Source organism: Pagrus pagrus, assembly GCF_965226575.1.
Source record: "Pagrus pagrus genome assembly, chromosome: 24".
NCBI lineage: Eukaryota > Metazoa > Chordata > Actinopteri > Spariformes > Sparidae > Pagrus > Pagrus pagrus.
Window position 1 is genome coordinate 10,563,713 of NC_140206.1, and position 18,667 is coordinate 10,582,379.

At 41.4% G+C, this 18,667-nt stretch overlaps 1 protein-coding gene across 1 annotated transcript in view; it reads left to right on the forward strand.

The window, feature by feature from the left end:
• Positions 1 to 18,667, forward strand: part of nalf1a (NALCN channel auxiliary factor 1a) — a 31,986-nt gene that overhangs the window by 5,761 nt on the left and 7,558 nt on the right. The gene's annotated exons all lie outside the window — the stretch shown is intronic.

The following is an 18,667-nucleotide window of genomic DNA, read 5'->3' on the forward strand; positions in this document are numbered from 1 at the left end:
TTCATATAAATAAATTACACATTGTTAATTAATAGATGCAGTGTGAGAGACTTGGAGCGCCCATTTTCCTCTGGCATCGTACGAGATGAAGCTCAAAGGTTGTACCGCTGTGTTACAGGTTGAAAAATGTATTAATGTGGAGAATCTGATAATTTTTTAATCATTTCACTGCTTCCTGATTAATCAGCAACTGAAAAGATGCTGGATAGTAAAGAAATCTGGAGGGACTTCAGGCCATACTTCAAGCTAATACAACATATTTAATAACCAATTTACAACAGTCAGACAACAGCTAACGTTAGCATCTAACCACTTCCTAGCTAAAATAACTATTTGATAGTGTTACATAATATAATAGGAATGGCGGAAATTAATTCTTAAATATCAACGCACATCTTGGACACGTTTATTGAAGCCTGGAAGTGAAACACAGGAATTAATCCAACAGTAATGTTAGCTAGGAAGTAGTTGAATGCTATTGTTAGCTAATCGGTTATACATTAGTTTTTCACCTTGTAATATGGCCTGATGTCACTCCAGATTTTCACTATATGTCATCTTTTGCGTTGCTTGTTAATGGGGAACTGGTAAAATGATAACATTTTTTGAACGGCCACCATGTGAATATGGTCCGTAGGGGCCCACAGTTCATTTGGCCCAGGACCCGGGTCGTTGGCCAGCCCTGGCTGGGACGTTACACAAAACATGAACTGTGTTTGTGTTTCTCACCAGAAATGAATCTGCTTGGATCTCTCCAAGTAGAAAACATCCCACCTGATATGATCACAGCATGATAGAAAAACATCCACAGTTTTACACACAGAACTCGTTTGACAAGAAAATTGTTGACAAGAATAACGAATCAACAGCGCAGGTGTCTGGTAATTCCAGTTGTGAGTTTGGGAGACAGAACATTCAACACCTGGACCAGTCATACGGCATCTGCTTTCATTACTACTTCTACCCCTTTGACCCTCTATGACCTCTACTCCTAATGCTACTACTACTACCACCAATCCTACTACTTATTATTCTGCTTTTACTACCACTGCTGTAACGTAAAATCATTTTAAAACACAATCACTGACAAGTCTGTGCACAAATCCGTCTCCTCCCCCACCCTCCAGGTCCAATTGAAAGTCTAATCTTAGCCGGTGTTGTGTGCAAGTGGAAAGGAGGACAGCGACCACAGCGTGCTCCCTCTTTAGATCCTTGTCAACCGCACACATCTGCATTGATCTGAGCTCGTTTTGAGCCGGAGGGACGGGTGGCAGCAATACCAAGAGGTTGATCCCTATTGATTTGCACCGAGCCCTCCGCTTTCACTCGTCCTTCATTTGATAGTGGGCAGCTCCTCCGACCGAAATAGGGCAGCGCCTGAGCTCAGTGAAGACATCATGTTGCCATCTGAGCCTGTTTGATTGTGCCACAAGACCTCGTATGTGTTTTTGTTTTGGTAGAGCAGTGTAAAGTTGCACTCTCTTCATCTGTTATCTCCCTCCTTACAACACGGACAGTTCTGCAGTTCTGCAGTAAATGATGTGTAACAACAAGGATATCAGTTCTCAGATCGGGGGCCCTGAGAAAAAAGTCTCAACACAGATGGAGCTGTGTGAGGTAATGCATCTTCCTCTTAGGGAAAAGGTTAGGAGGAACAAATCTTTCCTTCTGACAAGATCTCAAGAAGGTCTCAATGATGTGTAACAACCTGTACCACTTAAAAACCAGTCTGTAAACCAGTCAGGGCTGCAGCTAATTCATATTTAAAATGTTTATTGTATATAGACTGAAATATCTCAGTGACTACTGATCTGATACCAGTAATTTAGTACCCAACGTTACCTTTTTTCAGTACTTTAATCTTTCAGTGAAAAATCCCCAACAAGAACTTCTCCAAACAGCTAATTAATGACATCAAGATGCTGACGTTACTCTAAAGATGCGTCGTCAGGTACCGAAATCTGGTACTGATTGATTGAAAGTCATTCGTTACTGTTGTACCCATGTAATTTGGTTGGTACCCTTATAAATAATGACACTCCCGTGTTAGTTTAGCATGCTAACATATTAAACTAATATGTTGAAAAACACAAAACCTCTGCATGTTAGCATTCTCACTTGCGTAGCATGGTAACGTTAGCCTACAGCTTTTTGTCAGCACTCCTGCTATTGACCTCATTCTGCAGTTCCCATGAGCCTCACAGAGCGTTTTAACACCTCATTGTTTTAGTTTTATGGCCCCAAACTTTACAGTTTGGGTTGATTCTCACTTCTGTCTGCTGCTGATAGATGTAAATAGTGATGACGCTCTTGTCAAAACCTTTGCACACTACCCTCAAAGCACTAAATGACAGACAAAGTAAGCCATGTTGCTAATGAATGCCAATGTTGCTTCATAGCTACCGGATGTGTAAATAAGCAAATGACTGCTAACAAGTTAGACTTAGTTCGCCAACTTTAAAGGTAAAAATAAGCTGCTTCCTGTTGTTCCAGTGTTGCGTGTGTGTACATCAAACCAGCAGGGATTATGACAGCTCCCTGGGTGGAAGAGTCTCATACGGGACCCACTGTAGCTTTGCTTTTCTCCCTCACTCATCCCACAGTACCTCCTACTTGACAACACATAGATAAACAGACTTTCTCATCCCTAAATCAGTTATGTTACAGTCTTACTGCGGTTTCTGCATGAGTGTCCTGCGATCACCCATGCTTCTTCTAATTGCTGCCTTTGTTAGCCTTTTATTCATTATTCATATTAGCCGACACTCTGTGTGTGTGTGTCTGCTCCAGTCTGACAGCCTCATGTGCATTAATGACTGACTGATTGTTGCAGTGCATTGCATTGTTCACCTGTCTAGGTTGCACGAGAGCTGCAAACGGAAGTGCTCACGTGGGTTTTACGCCATTGTGCCTGCCTGCAGCAGTTGTGAATGCTGACCTTGGAGAGGTTTTTGTCCCCTCAAGATGCCTGGCCCACTCCACGACAGGCCTTTTATGAATGGGCAGATCCCTGAGCTGCATGCTAATAAGGCAGGAAGGAGAGAGGGGAGGCCACTAGCTGCTGCAGTGCACGGCAGCGCTTCCATATTGTTTTAACTGTGAACGGCTGTACCGAGAGCAGAGCAGATCACACGAGATAGCAGCAGGGCTGGAGGAGGGAGGGAAAACGCACCAGGCACGAGGGGGTTAAAGCAGGTTAGCACATTAATGGGCCTCATTTAACCTCTGTGGCATTTCCATTATAGGTGACATGTGAAGTAATTTCTCTGTCTTACAGTAATGTTGTCAATCAAGGGTGATGACTGTAATTAACGCTACCTTGTCTCTGTGTACAGGAATGATTTCAATTAGGGAACTAGATTTTTTCTGTTGATTTGTAGCCAGCACTGTTTAATCAGTCCATCGCTTTTGTCCGGACTGAAATGATGGTGACTTCCTGCTTGTGGTTTATGACCGAATAGCTGCAAAACTAATGACATTCCCATTAGCCTCAGCTGTACTTTGTGCCAGTTAGAAAATGTAGGCATGCTAACATGCCCAGCTTGTTACATGGTTAACATAAACATGCTAAACATCAGCATGTTAGCATTGTGAGCATGGTAGCAAGCTGCTGTTAGAATAACGCAACTAATGACTATTTGTAATGTATTTTTTTAACTAGCAGCATGGTATAGACCGTTTTATCTCAACAACTATTAAAAAGATTGCGGTGATGTTTGGTACACATACATAGCACCATCATCAGTTTCAAATTTCTATTTATAGAACAATACCTCTGATATAATGACATTGACATCAGCTTCACTTGTACCTTCTGTTTAGTGCTAATTAGAAAAGGTTAGCATGCTGACATTCTCAACTAAAATGGAATAATGGTAATAATTACACCTCTGCATGCAGCTTGTGGTTCAAACTGGGAGCTCAGGGAACAGGGAAGTGTTTGTGTTGTTTACACCATTAGCACAAGAGCTTTGGACCAAGACGGACTAGCTGGATAGCTGGTTAGCATGCTAACTTAAATACACGTTCTGTTTATTATTTTACTTCATTTTTGGGTGTTTTCAACTAGAAATCTTACATATAGCCCCTTTAGGGCTGCTATAATTCTAATTAATATTTATAGATATTAGCATTTAGCTCAAAACACTGTTGTAGCTAGGTACAGCCTCACAGAGCTGCTAGCATGGCTTTAGACTCTTCTTGTCTTGTTTGAACAAAATAGACAAGCTTACCAGCTTCTTTTGGGCCACTTTTTCTTTTGAATAACGGACATATTTATACATATATCATTTATATATTGAGAAATATATGTTGATGTCCCAAAAGAAAAGAAAAGAAAAACGGAACAACCGCAATTCTTGTTTCTCTGATAACATTTTTCAGCTTGTTACACTTTACCTCTACAACAGTAGAGGTAAAGTGAGTGCAGTATCCCTTTTTTGTTTTTATTGTATAAAGTGTTTGTTTCCTGAAAGAAGACAAACACACAGATGTGTTAAAATGACAGTCTTAAAAAACATACATTTATAACCTCCCTGGAGATGAGTTGCATTTAGTTGCCAAGCTGTTCTCCTGTTTATGCAATAATGGAACAACCAGAATTTAATTAGAGTAAAAACACTCATTACTTTGCCTTCGTAATTGTGAAAAAATGAAGATGTTGCAAGCAGGATGTTTTTTTTTCCTGTGAAACACCTAAGGGTCACACTAATACCTCCATTCATTTATGGGCATGACATCAATTAGTCTAACAGTCCTATTGTCTGTATAGGTATTTGAATGGATTATTTTTACAGGGACAGATATAAGCCTAAATGCATATCCCAGCAGCCATGTGCTATTTGAATTTCAGTTTTTACTGAGCTAGAGATGCAAACTCCTCACCCGGATCAGAGGCAGGGTAGGACGGGTCAGTCGCAGGCGTGCTTGTAGCATGGCTAAATGCTAAACCCCCCTGATCTCCCTAGGTGTACTCGATTTTCTCTCTCCATGCAATGCTCTTGCCCTTTTTACCCTTAACCTTCTTATATCCTTGAATGTAGAAAATGTAGGAGCATTGTGAAGGTTTTGTGCCCTTCGTCAGGGAGAACTCGGCAGCATTGACGATATCTAGTGGTGTCAGATATGAAAACTGATGACTAGGTGACTGAAATATGTATAATGAAAATATGTAATGGGATTATCTGACTTCCCCTTATTCCCCAATAAGGTACCCCTCTCTTCATGTGTCCTTTCATAAAAGCTTTAAACCAGGTCTGCATGTATACAGCGGACTAGGTAAAAGGTTAGGTTTGAATCTCTGTTAAGCTCCGTGTGGCCCATTAGGATGATTGAGGATGATTTTTGTCCTGTTAAATGAATTGTCAGCCACTGGACGTGAGTCTCGTTTATGAGGGCACAGTGCGACGGTTTGCCTAACAGCACTGTCTTCTCAACAAATAAAAAAAGGGGGGGTTGAAAAGTATTGGCCCTCATGATTCAGATTTTGATATTTAAGTATAGTTTTGAATGTCTGTGATGCTCAGGAACATTTTGTTGTTTAATGCCCTTTTGTAATGGATGTTTTAATTACTCCACAGCTAGATTTTCAAACCAATTATGCGGCCTGTAGGTACAACTTTAGCCACTGCAGTAAATGTTCTGCACAGCAGAGCAATGTTTGGGTGACTTGCAAAACACTAGCGGGAGGTCATTTTTATTACGTCTCCTTGAATTATGCATGCAAGATCTATATTGTCAACAAATCCCATTAGTTAGTCCGTCTCTCAATATTTCCCCCCGCTCTGTTTGTGGCACTGAGTTCCTACTGAAGATGTAAATGTGTTGAAGTCGATGTTTGATGGTTAAAGGGCTCAATAATTTCCCAAAACAGCCGGTCACTGTCGTTTAATTAAACATTACTCTCACAGGTGGATATAGAGCATTTGCTGGGGACTATTTTCAGTTGCGGATTAATACACAGTTGATGCTCTAGTGAGTTTTAATGGCAGCGGGATGATGTTTGTGGGATAAAAATAAACTACAGTGTGTGTGTGTTCATGGCAATGAAGGAACATGTCACCCAGTGCAACAGTGTGACTCATTGATGTTTTTAATAGTGCATGGACAACAATGGAGCTCTGTGGCACAGAGGAAGACGATATATCAGGCTGAAGATGCACACACAATACTTGTTGTTGTACAAGTGTAAGAACCGGCTGGAGGCTCTGCAGTGTATCATTACTCAGCCTGAGATAAGCAGATGTGATATGAAAACAAAGCGATCGTTGACGTATAATTTCTCAAAGGACTTTTTCTTCTTTGCGCTGTAATTGTAACATCACTCACTTCAGTGTTATTCTAAAAGTGTACCCGACAGTTATTGCACATTTATTCCTCCAAGACGAACAAAGATCTGATCAGATAATATGTATGATTGACAGAAATTTATATTTGTTTTATGTAAAGATTGCAAAAGCTGCGAGAGTTTTCTTTCATGTCGGTGCCTACCTTTGAACAATAAAGCTGTAACTTTTTGTAAGGCTGTGTGAACATATAAACAGAAAACAAAAGGAACAATCGGTGGCGCAGAAGGCGAGTGTGCAAAGAAAATACATCACATACAGAAGCCGTTCAAACATTATTCTCTTTCTAGTTATGGTTTAATATAACATACTGCCTCCTGAAGGAGTGAAAGGAGGCTTTATTGCATCCTTCTTGTAGGACTTGCAATAGAGAGACTATTTTTCAAAAACACGCAGTTAAATTGTGACGTAGTTTCAGATCAGTCGTATCAGCTGCAGTGTCCAATCAATAATGGATTTACAATAAAGGGGTATTTCTTTTCGTGACTTGTGGCCTAAGTACGCAGCAAGTTACAAGTTGCCTTCAGGGAACTCACACAATTGAGTGGAGGCAGAGCAGACGGAGGACATCATCTACATAAACATTACCATTTCTTTAACCCTAACAGTATCGTAGTTGCCGTGCAGAGATATCACAGAAAGTGAAAATTACATTTTTTTGCACAATGGTCTGTTATCAGCGTTCCTGCCGTCTATAGGGCTCTACTGATCTGTCTGAGAGAGCGGCTCCATTTAGCAGAGAAGAGGCCGAGGGTGTCAAACAGTTAACAGAGCCATCCGCTACACCCACAGTCCTGATGTTGCTCCTGCGTGACCTCTCCTCCAAATCCTCACATCTGATCTGCCAAGTGGCCACCTGAGTGGAGAGCCGCTCTGCCGTGCTGTGAGGAGCTGTCACACCGAGAGCCCGTCTCTTCAACGCTATGTTCAGCTCTGTTATAACAGCAGATGTTCAAACCGCTCGATCCTGGACTGCATCTCATTTACGCGCTTTCAAAACAGCCCTAATATGTCCCAGAGATATCAAAAAAAAGTTCTTCTGCGGTGACTCGAGGAGTTTGGCTTTCAAGGCCGCGATGTTGACTGCAAAGATGGGGGAGATGGAGGAGGAGGAGGGTGGAGGGTGTCTCATCACAGGAGCTTGTGGGCGGGATGGGAGGCCCCTTGGCTGTTAAACTTCCATTTTGTCCTTGTATATTAAACCTACACTCCAGGATAGCTCTGAGGTGTAATATACCAGAGCTCTACATCGCAGCCATGTTTTTATTCCAAACTTAGAACCAGTAAATCAGTGTTATGTCGCTGTTTGTCGCTTTCAGACTCATGAGTGAGTTTGTTGATACCTTGCCCGAACTGTTTGTGTGCGCCTTCTGCTCAGTCCTTTCACTGAGCAGGAGTCAGAGGCAGTTAGCTGTATGCTTACAGCGACACCCTCACTCTTTCTGAGGCAGTTACTGAGGTTAATGTTGACACTGACAGTGTTACATAAGGATCGAGGTCTTGGCCACAGTTATCTGCCCTCCATCACTCAAGCGGTGACCTCTCACATTTTGCCTGCCGTTCAGCCTAATAAATCTATATGCTGATTGCTCCCCCCCCCTCAGGCCGGCCATTCCTCCTCTTTTCCTCACCGTCATTACTGCCAACACTTGGCTGATAATGATGGTCATTTACAGTATTTACCTTGAAAAGTGCGTGATGTCATTCTGCTCATACATTGTTTCCTGAAGTCAGCAAATTGTTCACTGTGTTATCCTCACAATAGAGTTAATGAAAACGTAGAAAGATTATATTGACTTAGTATGAACCTTTTCCAAAACGTCTCAAGATGAAAGTGTCTGTTAAACAGCATTAACATTAGCTGATGTTAGCCACCAGAAGCTACTGGTCATATAGACAAAATAAGACTAGGCTAATGTACATTTTCCTTCATTGAGGTACTACAGGGATAGCCAAATGCGATGTTTGGCTGTGTGTTGATGTTTACTACTGTTGGCAGGGAGTGTAGCCATGTTGGACAATGACATTTCTCCAATAACACTCAGAGACGTCTTGTCAAGTCAAGAAAAAATCTTTTTCTGATGCTTAAAGAGGATAAAAGTGACCTCAGAATGAAAGATGAGGTAAACGAGTGCAAACAAATCAATCAAGAAAAGCATTAGTGAGTACTTCTGCACCATATTTTCATTGCATCCGTTTGGTCTGCTCTCTCTCTAATGTGTGGACTGAATTTAGGTCGGTGTCGGTATAATCTGATGATGAACTCAAACAAGGCAGTTTAGGATGAATGAGCTCTGATGATAGTAAAGCTCCCTTACGAACATGTGTAACATGAACAGTACAGCTGAACTCGGTCCAGTTTGTGTCAGTTCTTGTGTGTCAAAGCTTCAAAGCGGCCACTCAGCATTTATCTTTCTGTGTTTATCGTGGAGCGACATCTCTGGGGGGGTCTGTTCAGTCAATATGTCCTGTGCTCAGGTCAGGCCTCCTGCAGTCAGCAGCCTCTGCATCGATAGAGAAAGCAGAGCCACCCTGACCTATTCAGCAGCCTCCCAGAGCTCTGATACAGCTGAAAATGAATTCTTTAAACCTTTGGAGAGGAGAGCTGCAGAGCTGGAACTGAGCCAAAAGGGATCCTGCGACCAGAGCACGGCTTAATCTACTCAACGTGAAACCAAACCTGGGAAACAATCTCGTATCTGCTGGAAATTGGGTTTGTTTCACACAACAGATGGAAAGCCAATTCATAGATCTACCTGTTCTGTAATCTAACAGATTCACGGCTGCGCCTGTGTGCTCATCCAGGCTGAAAACAAATCCCGCCATACACATTCATGATCATGTTTTCTCAGAACTGATCTACAAAACACGCTTCAGGGAAACGGACGGCATCTTTGGCCTTGTGGCCTGATAGGTGGATCCAGATCATCCAGCTCTGGCACCCCATAATGCCGTGTACTCTACAGTGCATTTCCAGTTAAAAGGTTCAGGGTTTCTGGAAGCCTCTGGAGGCCTGTCAATACTATTGATGGAGCACTAATCAATGTCACAAGATCAGAATGTGTATCTGTGTTGTGAGTGGTACTTTGGTTTTGAAGATTTTAACGACAAACTGAAGCGTTATGTAGAAACTGTATCACAAGAGAAACGTTAAAGACGAAAAACCAGAAGACACACAGTATTTGAATGTATCTGAACCTCTTCTGAAATAGAAAAAGCCTCATTTTGAGCCATAATATAGTGTAAAAGAAGCACAGTACCTAGAGAATTGCAGTACACGTTCCTTCTAGTAGCGGGATGTTCCTGCCAAATTCTTCTCCTTCTGGTTTCAGCAGTGATTTTCTTCGTCTAAATCTTCCAAATAACTCCATTCTGTCGTGGATTAAAGCCAATCTGCATCATATTCGCTTTTGTTAATCTTCAACAGGTCGATGCAGAGCTGCATTGTATGACTGGTATCATTTGTGAATGTGTATGTTTCAATATTTGTGTTGAAACAGACCCACGAAAAACAAACAAAAAGGTTCTTCAGGTCTTTACGTTGACACTCAGTGCCGATCTGACACGGCAGCTGGCTATTTTATGTTGCTGCTATGCTATGCTGATATATCATGAGCAGCTGTGTGAAAGAATGATATGAAAATATACCAAGTTGTATGAAAAACAATGTTAAAACATCATTTGTTTTCAGCCATTTGCACAAATAAGTACAGTAAATTAAAGGTGCAATATGTAAGAATTGGACACCTGTTAAATAGGGTGACCATATTTTGATTACCAAAAACCAGGACACTCGGCCCAGCAACGAGATATGATACTCAAAATCCACTCAAAGATGCCTTAAAATGAACATACTGTACATTTAAAGTATGCCTCCTCTGTATGGATATAAAATGTATATATTACAAACAAAATACTATCTATAACCAAAGACACACATTCAGACATGCTTCTCAGAGGTTACTTAACATGTTTTATTACATTATTTATTATTTATATTTATTGTTTCAAAAACAGCAAATGAAATAATGATAGAAATAATGTCTCTTCTGTATTAGAAAAATAAATAATAATAAATAACTGAAAAATACCTCTGCATCAATCCAACTACTACACTCACCTCGCACACTTTTTTTTATGTTTTTCGGTGTCCATGTGGGTCCCTGGCACCCCCATTGGACACCGAAACATATGTACTGGGTTTGCACACAGTGCACGAAGCCTCCCACTTGCCCCGACCGGGACGGTAAGTGGGGAATTTCTTTTGTAGCTCATCGTTAAATGTGCATTTACGCTTCGGCATGATGATGCAGGCAGGAGTGCTATGGCTGTCTGCTCGCTCGTTGTGAGCGTCAATTTAATGGCCCAATGAAAAACAGGACATTTCACCATTTTATAAAAATCTCCCGGGACGGCCAGGACAGGACGTGAAAACAGGACATGTCCTGGGAAAACAGGACGTTTGGTCACCCTATGTTAAATCCAGACCGTTAGCAGTGCAGCTAGTGGTCCATATTGTGAGCTCAGAGCACCGTGTTAGTGTTGGTGTTTGCACTGCTAGCAAGGGAGCTTGGGACTGGGACTGGTTGGGGCTAGCTGGTTAGCATGCTAACTTCAACAGATATCTCTACAGCACAACACATAGATGATGGAAAAACCCATCTTTGATAACACTGAACCTCTAAATGGGCGTGTGAGTTGCCGCATATTTACGCAGACGCTTGTCAGACTCTTATCGCGCCTGCATCTTGTGGAGAAAAGTTCAAATGCCTTCTGATCTATGGGGCTGCTTTGTGATCTGCTGTGTGGAGTGTCAGTCAGTCTGCCTGACAGACAGACACAAGTAAACATTTTTAAAAACCTGTAGTCCTCCACTGCAGCCCCTCTTTTACCCTTTTGTTTTCAACAGCGCACGGCCGGTAGAAGATGACACGGTGAACGTACAAACAAGGGTTGCACTGAAATTGCAAACCATCTAATTTGATGAGAACACTCTGCCTCAGAGTGTCATTTTCCAGCAGCACACACACAGCGCCTGGATACGTTACATCACCAGGGAATGGGATGTAATAAGTAGGAACATCAATGCAGGAAGACAGACACCAGTGTGCATCCCTGTCCGGCTGGATTATCCGAGGGTTGCGTCAGCGACCAGAGGCGGCCGCTGAGATTTGAATTGTGAGTGCATCAAAGTCCTGTCAACAACATTTTGTCAGACTTTATGATGTTTCTTTAATGTTGTGTGTGTAGAATAAGAAAATACTCCTTTAATGTTTGGACCACGTGACCCCATCTTGAGTTCCACCTGGAAAACATCCTAAATTGAGATTTTTCAGTATCAGGAATCACATTTTTTGCACACTCAGTACATTTCGGTTCAATAGAGGGAAAAAAGTCTCATCAAACGAAGAAACACATCTTAAAAATAGTCCAGGTAGTGTGAGAGCTGCTTCCTGTTCTACCCCGGCTGTGATTTGTGTGAGTGGTAATGATCTGTGTCATTCAGCTTCTAACTGGGATCTCACTCTGCAGCTGACTCATATGCTTTTTATAGCCGTCTCTGTCATTCCACTTCATAGCTGCTGTGTGTGCGCGCGACAACAGCGTCCTGATGGGAAGAAAGAGAGTGTTGATACTTGGTGGTGCGTTGAGTTAAAGTTTTCTACATACCCAGGAGCTTAAACCAACATGGGTACAGTTAACTTGGCACTTGTTTAGTCCCTGGATAGGCCACTTATTGGCTGAATTTGCTGACAGTTGTTTTGGTACTACATCACTGTAAAGACATTAAACATCATTATGGCTTGTAATTAACACCCACATCTTACTCAAAGCATTTAAAACATTGTCATTTAAAGGCCAGAATAGCTCCAACTCAAATGTTTAATGCTCTTTATTTAAAAAGATTGGTTATTCTTCAGTGTCTTCAATGCTTTACATGAGGGTTCAGCTGAAGGGCTTCTTAAATATAGTTTTACATTTGGGAAATACGCTTCTTATCTTTGTTGACAAGAGTTAGATGAGAAGATTGATACCACTCTTACGTCTGTATGAATAAATATTAAGCTTGTAGCGGCAGACAATATGAAGCTTCTACCTTCAGCTGTTTAATTCAGCTTAGCTTTGAAAAAACTCATGACGTCATACATTATGTGTTGAAAACGTATATGTTGAAGTAAACATGTATGTGACGCTGTCATTCTACCCTCCTACTGAAGTTACATGTGCAGAAACGAGTGATGCGGGGCGGAAAACATCCTTTTAAAATCATCAAAACGATTTAAATTAATTTTAACAGATGAAGACATGTTTCAAATTGGACTCGGAAAGTTGTTTTTTCTCATTTCATTTTACATTATGGCTGCTGCTTTGGAGTCATTTCAGCTTGACATTTCCTCGCCGAATAAATATTGAGGGAACTCTTATATTTCTCTGCTGCTCAGTGGTTCCTCTTGTCTGCAGACAAGCTCTCCCACAGTCCTCTCTGTATCAGATGACAGGCATGTGAATGGGGCTGTAGAGGGGAAGCCCTGCGCCGGGGTGAAGCAGAATGGAGGAAGAGCTTCTCTGCACGTCAGATTTACAGGAGCTGTCAGCCCGAGACAGCCGCTGCCTGTGAGCTGCTGGATGCTGGTGGAATGACCAAAACTGACCCGCTTTTACAACACAAAAGTCACATGGGGGTGTGTTATCCATCTGAGCTGAGCAGTGTTTCCCCTTGAAGCCAGGCGCAGAGAAAGTCTTTGTGGAATTAAACAAGGGTCATCTCATTACATCATAAATGTGACTTTTCTCTCTGTGGTTGATAATGTATATTAAACAGCTCAGTTATTCTCCTCATCCTTCTACATGTAGTACAGCTCGCTACCTGCTGTTTGTAACATCAGTACATTATGAGATAGTGTGACCACCGCACGCACTCAAACGCACACGCTCCCTGTTGAGACACTATTTGATTTGAGAATGTTTTTCGCTCTCAGATTGATTGATGCTGCATGACAGCACACAGGCAGAAACCCCCCCTGAAGGCGTCAGATGCACATTTGTCCAAACTGTCGGTTATTTTATGTTCCAGGCAGAAGCACAAAGTAGTAGCATTTTAAGAAATCAGCATATACCGTATATCCTCAGTGTTTATTTTGACTTTGAAATTAAAATTGTACTTGGGTGCATGAAAATTTGGTTCCATCTTATGATTTCATTAGCGCATATAGTGTTTCTGGTTGTCAGCTGATGGTGCCATCACATTGTCCCATCTGTGTAATGTCACAGGACTACGGTGGTTGCTGTGAATGGCTCAGCAGGTGTTTAGATAGCGTGGATTAAAAGTACTGTGCAGTGGAAATCAGTGCTAACATCACATAGCAAGACCAGCTAGCTTAAACTTGGGCTATGGCTATGTAGCTTACACTCCTTCTGAGGTGGAGGTGCTAGCAGCCTCTACTTAAGCTAGGCTAATTTGCTTCCACTATCTGTGTACTAGAAGGTTCCACTCAGGCTAAGCTAACTAGCTTCCACTTTTTAGAGTGGAAGCATATTGTATAAGCAGCTTCCACTTAAAGAAGTCTGCATTAAAATGTGTTAAAACGACTAAACTTAGATATTTTGGTGAGTTGTGTAATTGTGCCAGAGAAATCCACATGTTCACACGAAATCCACATGCAACCAACCAGCTTACTTTACTTTGCATTAGCCATAAGCTAGTGAGATAAGGTAAGGTACAGCAAGGGTGTGTGTCCGAGAGGTCAACTCTCATTGAACTCAGCACTCACCAGAGACTCCGTTTCTCTCTCATCTTTTTCACTTCTCTTCTCTGTAATGTTACATTCATGAAGTAAAGTACATTTCCCCTCCAGCTCCAGTCAGCAATCAACATTACAGTAAAAAAAAAACACCCGACAATGGCAGTCATGTCCGCAGATCGCTGCTGCAATTAGGCTGATAAACAGGAGGCAGAGTCCAATGTGACTCTGGGTGTTTATTTCTCCAGACGCTCCGGCTCTGCACCAAACTCTCCTCCAGAGCGGGCCAGCTCTTGAGAAGTTACATGTTGTGTGTTTAAGCTAGGTAAACCAACTTTTAGTTTCCAGTTGCAAAGAGACGGATACTATCGATTGCTAGCGGTACATAACAACACGTGGTGTTGTTGTATCAACACCCATAGGCTCCACAGGCAGGCGTACAATGGTAGTTAACAGCCATGGTAGTTACTCGTTGTCAGAAGAACAACAAACCCAAAGGCTTGAAACTTAGATGCTGTTTCTCCAAATATATAATTTATTGTACATCATTTATCCATTTTTATCCAATAGCTGCAGTGTCACTGTAGTTCCTTTACAGGAGAGTGAGGAGAATTCAAGTTTCACTTTGACTTTAACACCGCTGCTATGAATCTGCTTTAGTTTAGATTGGATTCTCGATGGAAGTCTGAGGTTTCTTGGTTTTAGATAAGCTTCTGAACAGTATTTTCTGTCTGTAGTTGCAGCCGGTCCAGGAGCACTAGGGCTGCATGCTACAGAAAAGAAGAAGCCGTCCATGACTTGTTCTACAGCCTGCTCCTTATATAATAGTAATCACTGTGGTGAAATTCAGATGCCAGCGCTGCTGACACTTATCTGCCAAAGCGTCAGTGTTTGAATCTTAATTTTTGAATGTTATTTTTAGGCTTCAAAAGATTTGCATGTAAGCACTGGCAGAAAACGTCTTTTTGGCACATTTTACATCTCTACGTTAACGCACATGTCCAAAACAGGACCAGGAGCACATTCTCCTGGATCTCATCTTTGATATTTCATTTGTGTTGGCCGATGCATCACCTACAGGGCTGCGTGTGTACAAATTGTCAGGCTGGGGCTGAAACCAGCTGCAGGCACAAAGCTCCCGGTGGAAACGGTGGCCAGCTTGGTGTCTTTCCTGTCTGTGTCTCTGGGCTTCGGTACATTGTTTGAAGCAGACTAAGCTGCATGGCGACAGAGGCTTTTTGAGTGCCAGGTTCCCATTCACACTGATCACACATTAGACTGATCAAATCAGACTCCAGGCCTGCTTCCTGACTAACTCGATTTGCTCTCATACGCTTCCCTTTTCACGCTGAGCACACGCACGCGCACATTTACACACACACACGGAGGCTGGATGCACGCTGAAACGTGTGCACACAAACAGAAAACCAACAGAGAGTGGGGCAGTACCCATTGAGCTCTAATGAAAAGCAGAAAAAGCGGTTACCTTGGCAACTGCCAGCATACATCTTCAGGAGGACCCAGATTTCCTGTCTGACTGCGATCGTATTGTTTTGGCTCTCTTTTGATAGCCGCAGCATCCCTAGACGGATTATCTCACCGCTGGCAAGAATTTATGCTAAATCATGGCGAATTAAACAGCAGCCATTTGCGCAGACAGGAAGCCGCCACACTGAAAAATCCTCAGTCATGGATTTAACACCTCCGACTCCGACAGAATACCACCAACTCTTAAAAACACAAATGTAATCAATGATCTGAGGGATTTCATCTTTGGCCTTGAGCCAGTTTCTCCTCCACGCAGACGGAGAGAGAACGCTGCTGCCAAAAGCAGAGGATCATGGGAATTAAACCGTCGGTGTGATTTATCCAAATTACCCTCTAACATACAAAGAGGTGTAGTCACTACGGTTTTGAATGAACACATTTATTATGACAGAATATCCACAGAAAAACATAATTTAGCCTGCACCGGGAGCATCACCTAGATAACAATGGAGACAGATCTCCCATTGAGGCACTTAAACCTCAGAGTGATGACCTTTTATTTTTTCGGAAGAATGAGTGTATTTCCTGGCAAACAGGTACGAGGATTCAACCTCAACATTACAGTATTTTCCACACAGATACTCTGTCAACATTAAGTCCTGCGTGTCAGGAATATATTTGATTTTACAAAGCATTTGGGTCCACGCTGTTCTCGTCATTATCATCCTCATCACCATAATCAGATTATTATAATTATTATAATTGCCCGTGCGGTGTTTGTTATCTTTGTGTATCGGTCTAAACAGGAAACAAATCAGACCCCCGTTTGGTTCGTCAGCGCTCGGGAACACTGGAGGAGGGAGGAGAAGATTTACCGTTTTAGCTTGGTGGAGGTCCTGGGTGTAATTTAACCAAACATCCATGACACTTAAAAACCACAATGACAGTTAACTATCGTCCCTCCGAGCCGTAGATGCTCCTCTGTGGTTAAATAACACAGGGGATAATTAACTGTGTGCGCAGTGTGTTGTCTACTCTGACAACCTTCTCCGTGGGATTCGTGTTTGTGACGATGTTTCTGTAGGTGGATAAATGCTAAACTTTAGCAACAAAAAGGAAATGTATTTCCTATTTTTGTATTATTATTATTGTTATTATTAAATATTAAATTCTTTTGAGGTTGAATTTCTTCTCCAAAACTACATAGTGTCCCTTTAAACTTTAATTTATAAAGAAATAGCAACTTTTTGGTGTGAAATCAGTCAATCTCAACATTTTTGACAACTTTTGCTTCCATGTGTCAGGTAGTCAAATGACTATTTAAATACTTTTTCCTCACTTCCTTCCTCCATTATCTGATGAACAGACCTTGAACTGACAGGTGACATACTGTGTTGCCATGCGGTTACAGGAGACACAGTCAACAAGTTGACAATAGAGTAACCTTGTGTGGGTTGTCCACGTTGAGGCGCTGCTTTGGAGAAGTCTGCCATTTAAAATGGCATAAAACATGCAAAGGTCTTGATTTTCTGTAGCTTGCATCAAAATAGAAACCTGAATAGTGGCAGATGAAGAATAGATTAATATATAAGATAACAATGAATTAATGAAGCAGCTTTAATTAGTTATTGCCGACTGTTTAGCCATGCTAGCAGCGTGGCTCTAGCAAATGTGGCTAATTGGCACAAACCTAAAACACATTTACTCATAAGTTTGTTACTCAGCAGCTTCCTTTATACTTTGCGGATGCTTATTAGCATGCTATATAAGAAAATAATATCTAAAATGGTGAACATGTTAAACATCACAGGCTGCCTGTTAAACATTAGCATGTTAGCTGTGTTGTTGTGAGCAATAATGTGACGAAGGGCAGCTTGACAGACCTGCTAGCATGTAGCATGTACATAGTTGAAGTAGTAGTTGAGTAGTTGTTAATACATCATATTATATAAACACTGCAGTTTTTGTCTTATTTTTCTTCTCCTAACCTCAGTCTGTTATTGTGTTTGCGTTTATTGTTGTTATTCATAGTCATTTAAGTTCGTGTGGAGTGTATTGTTTAATTAATATTAAGCACTGTGTTTGTTATGTTTATATAATTAAGAAGAAGAATATAGTGTGGATAAAATATAATGTATTAGTATAGCTTTGATAATCAGGCACTCATTTTTAGTATAGCCATCCAGGGAAGTGATGTATTCTGCTTGTGTTGTGTTGTGTTGTGTTGCTTGTGTTCTTTTGACACATAAGTGTTTATCTTCTTTTTTTCTGATCCAAAGTTTGGGTTGTTGCTCTTTGTTTCTCTTTGCTTGTGGTTTTTTTATAAACTATATTCAAGTAAACAACTGTTTACCCTGGTAAACCCTGGTTTGTTGGCAAAGATTTTGGCTAAACAGTCCGATTGCAGTCCTTGCACAGTGGATTGCCTGTGCTCCCTGCTTTAATTCCCCTTCTCTGGTGTTAATCCCACTAAAAAGCACATGAAGAAATATCTAAAAACGAGAATGAATCCAGACTGTGGTTTGCCCTTGGTTCATTTTGTATTGCTAAGCTTTCCAAGCCTGGAGGCTTTGGCTGTTACATGTCACCATCTGTCTCCTTATGCACATAAGTCTGTGCATTTTGTATTACATTCTGCCTCACAGTGAACTACAGCAAATTTTACTTGGAAGAAGACAGAAACTTGAGTTTGATGAGGGTATTTGGTGCCACTTGCTTTTGAATTGCATTGTCATACTTGGATAAACATAGCAAACTAAATTAAAAATGAGGCTCTTCGAGTGTTTTGACAAACCACTCCATAGCTGTGTGCCCAAGCGCTGACACCACTAGTTGATTAAGAAGAAAATTAATCAGCAACGATTTTTAAGAATTGATTAAACTAAGATTAGGTAAAAATGAGATTATACTTTATGTCCTGCAGGGAAATGTTCTGGCTCTGAGACACTACTATTTATTTATTTATTTGATATATTGATGAAGGATGAAATGATTTCACTCTTGGTGTTGTTGAAGGCAATACCTCAAATTCTGGGATGTGTTGGGTCGGACTATAGATATGTTAGTGATGATAGTGATGTTCTTGTGAGTCAC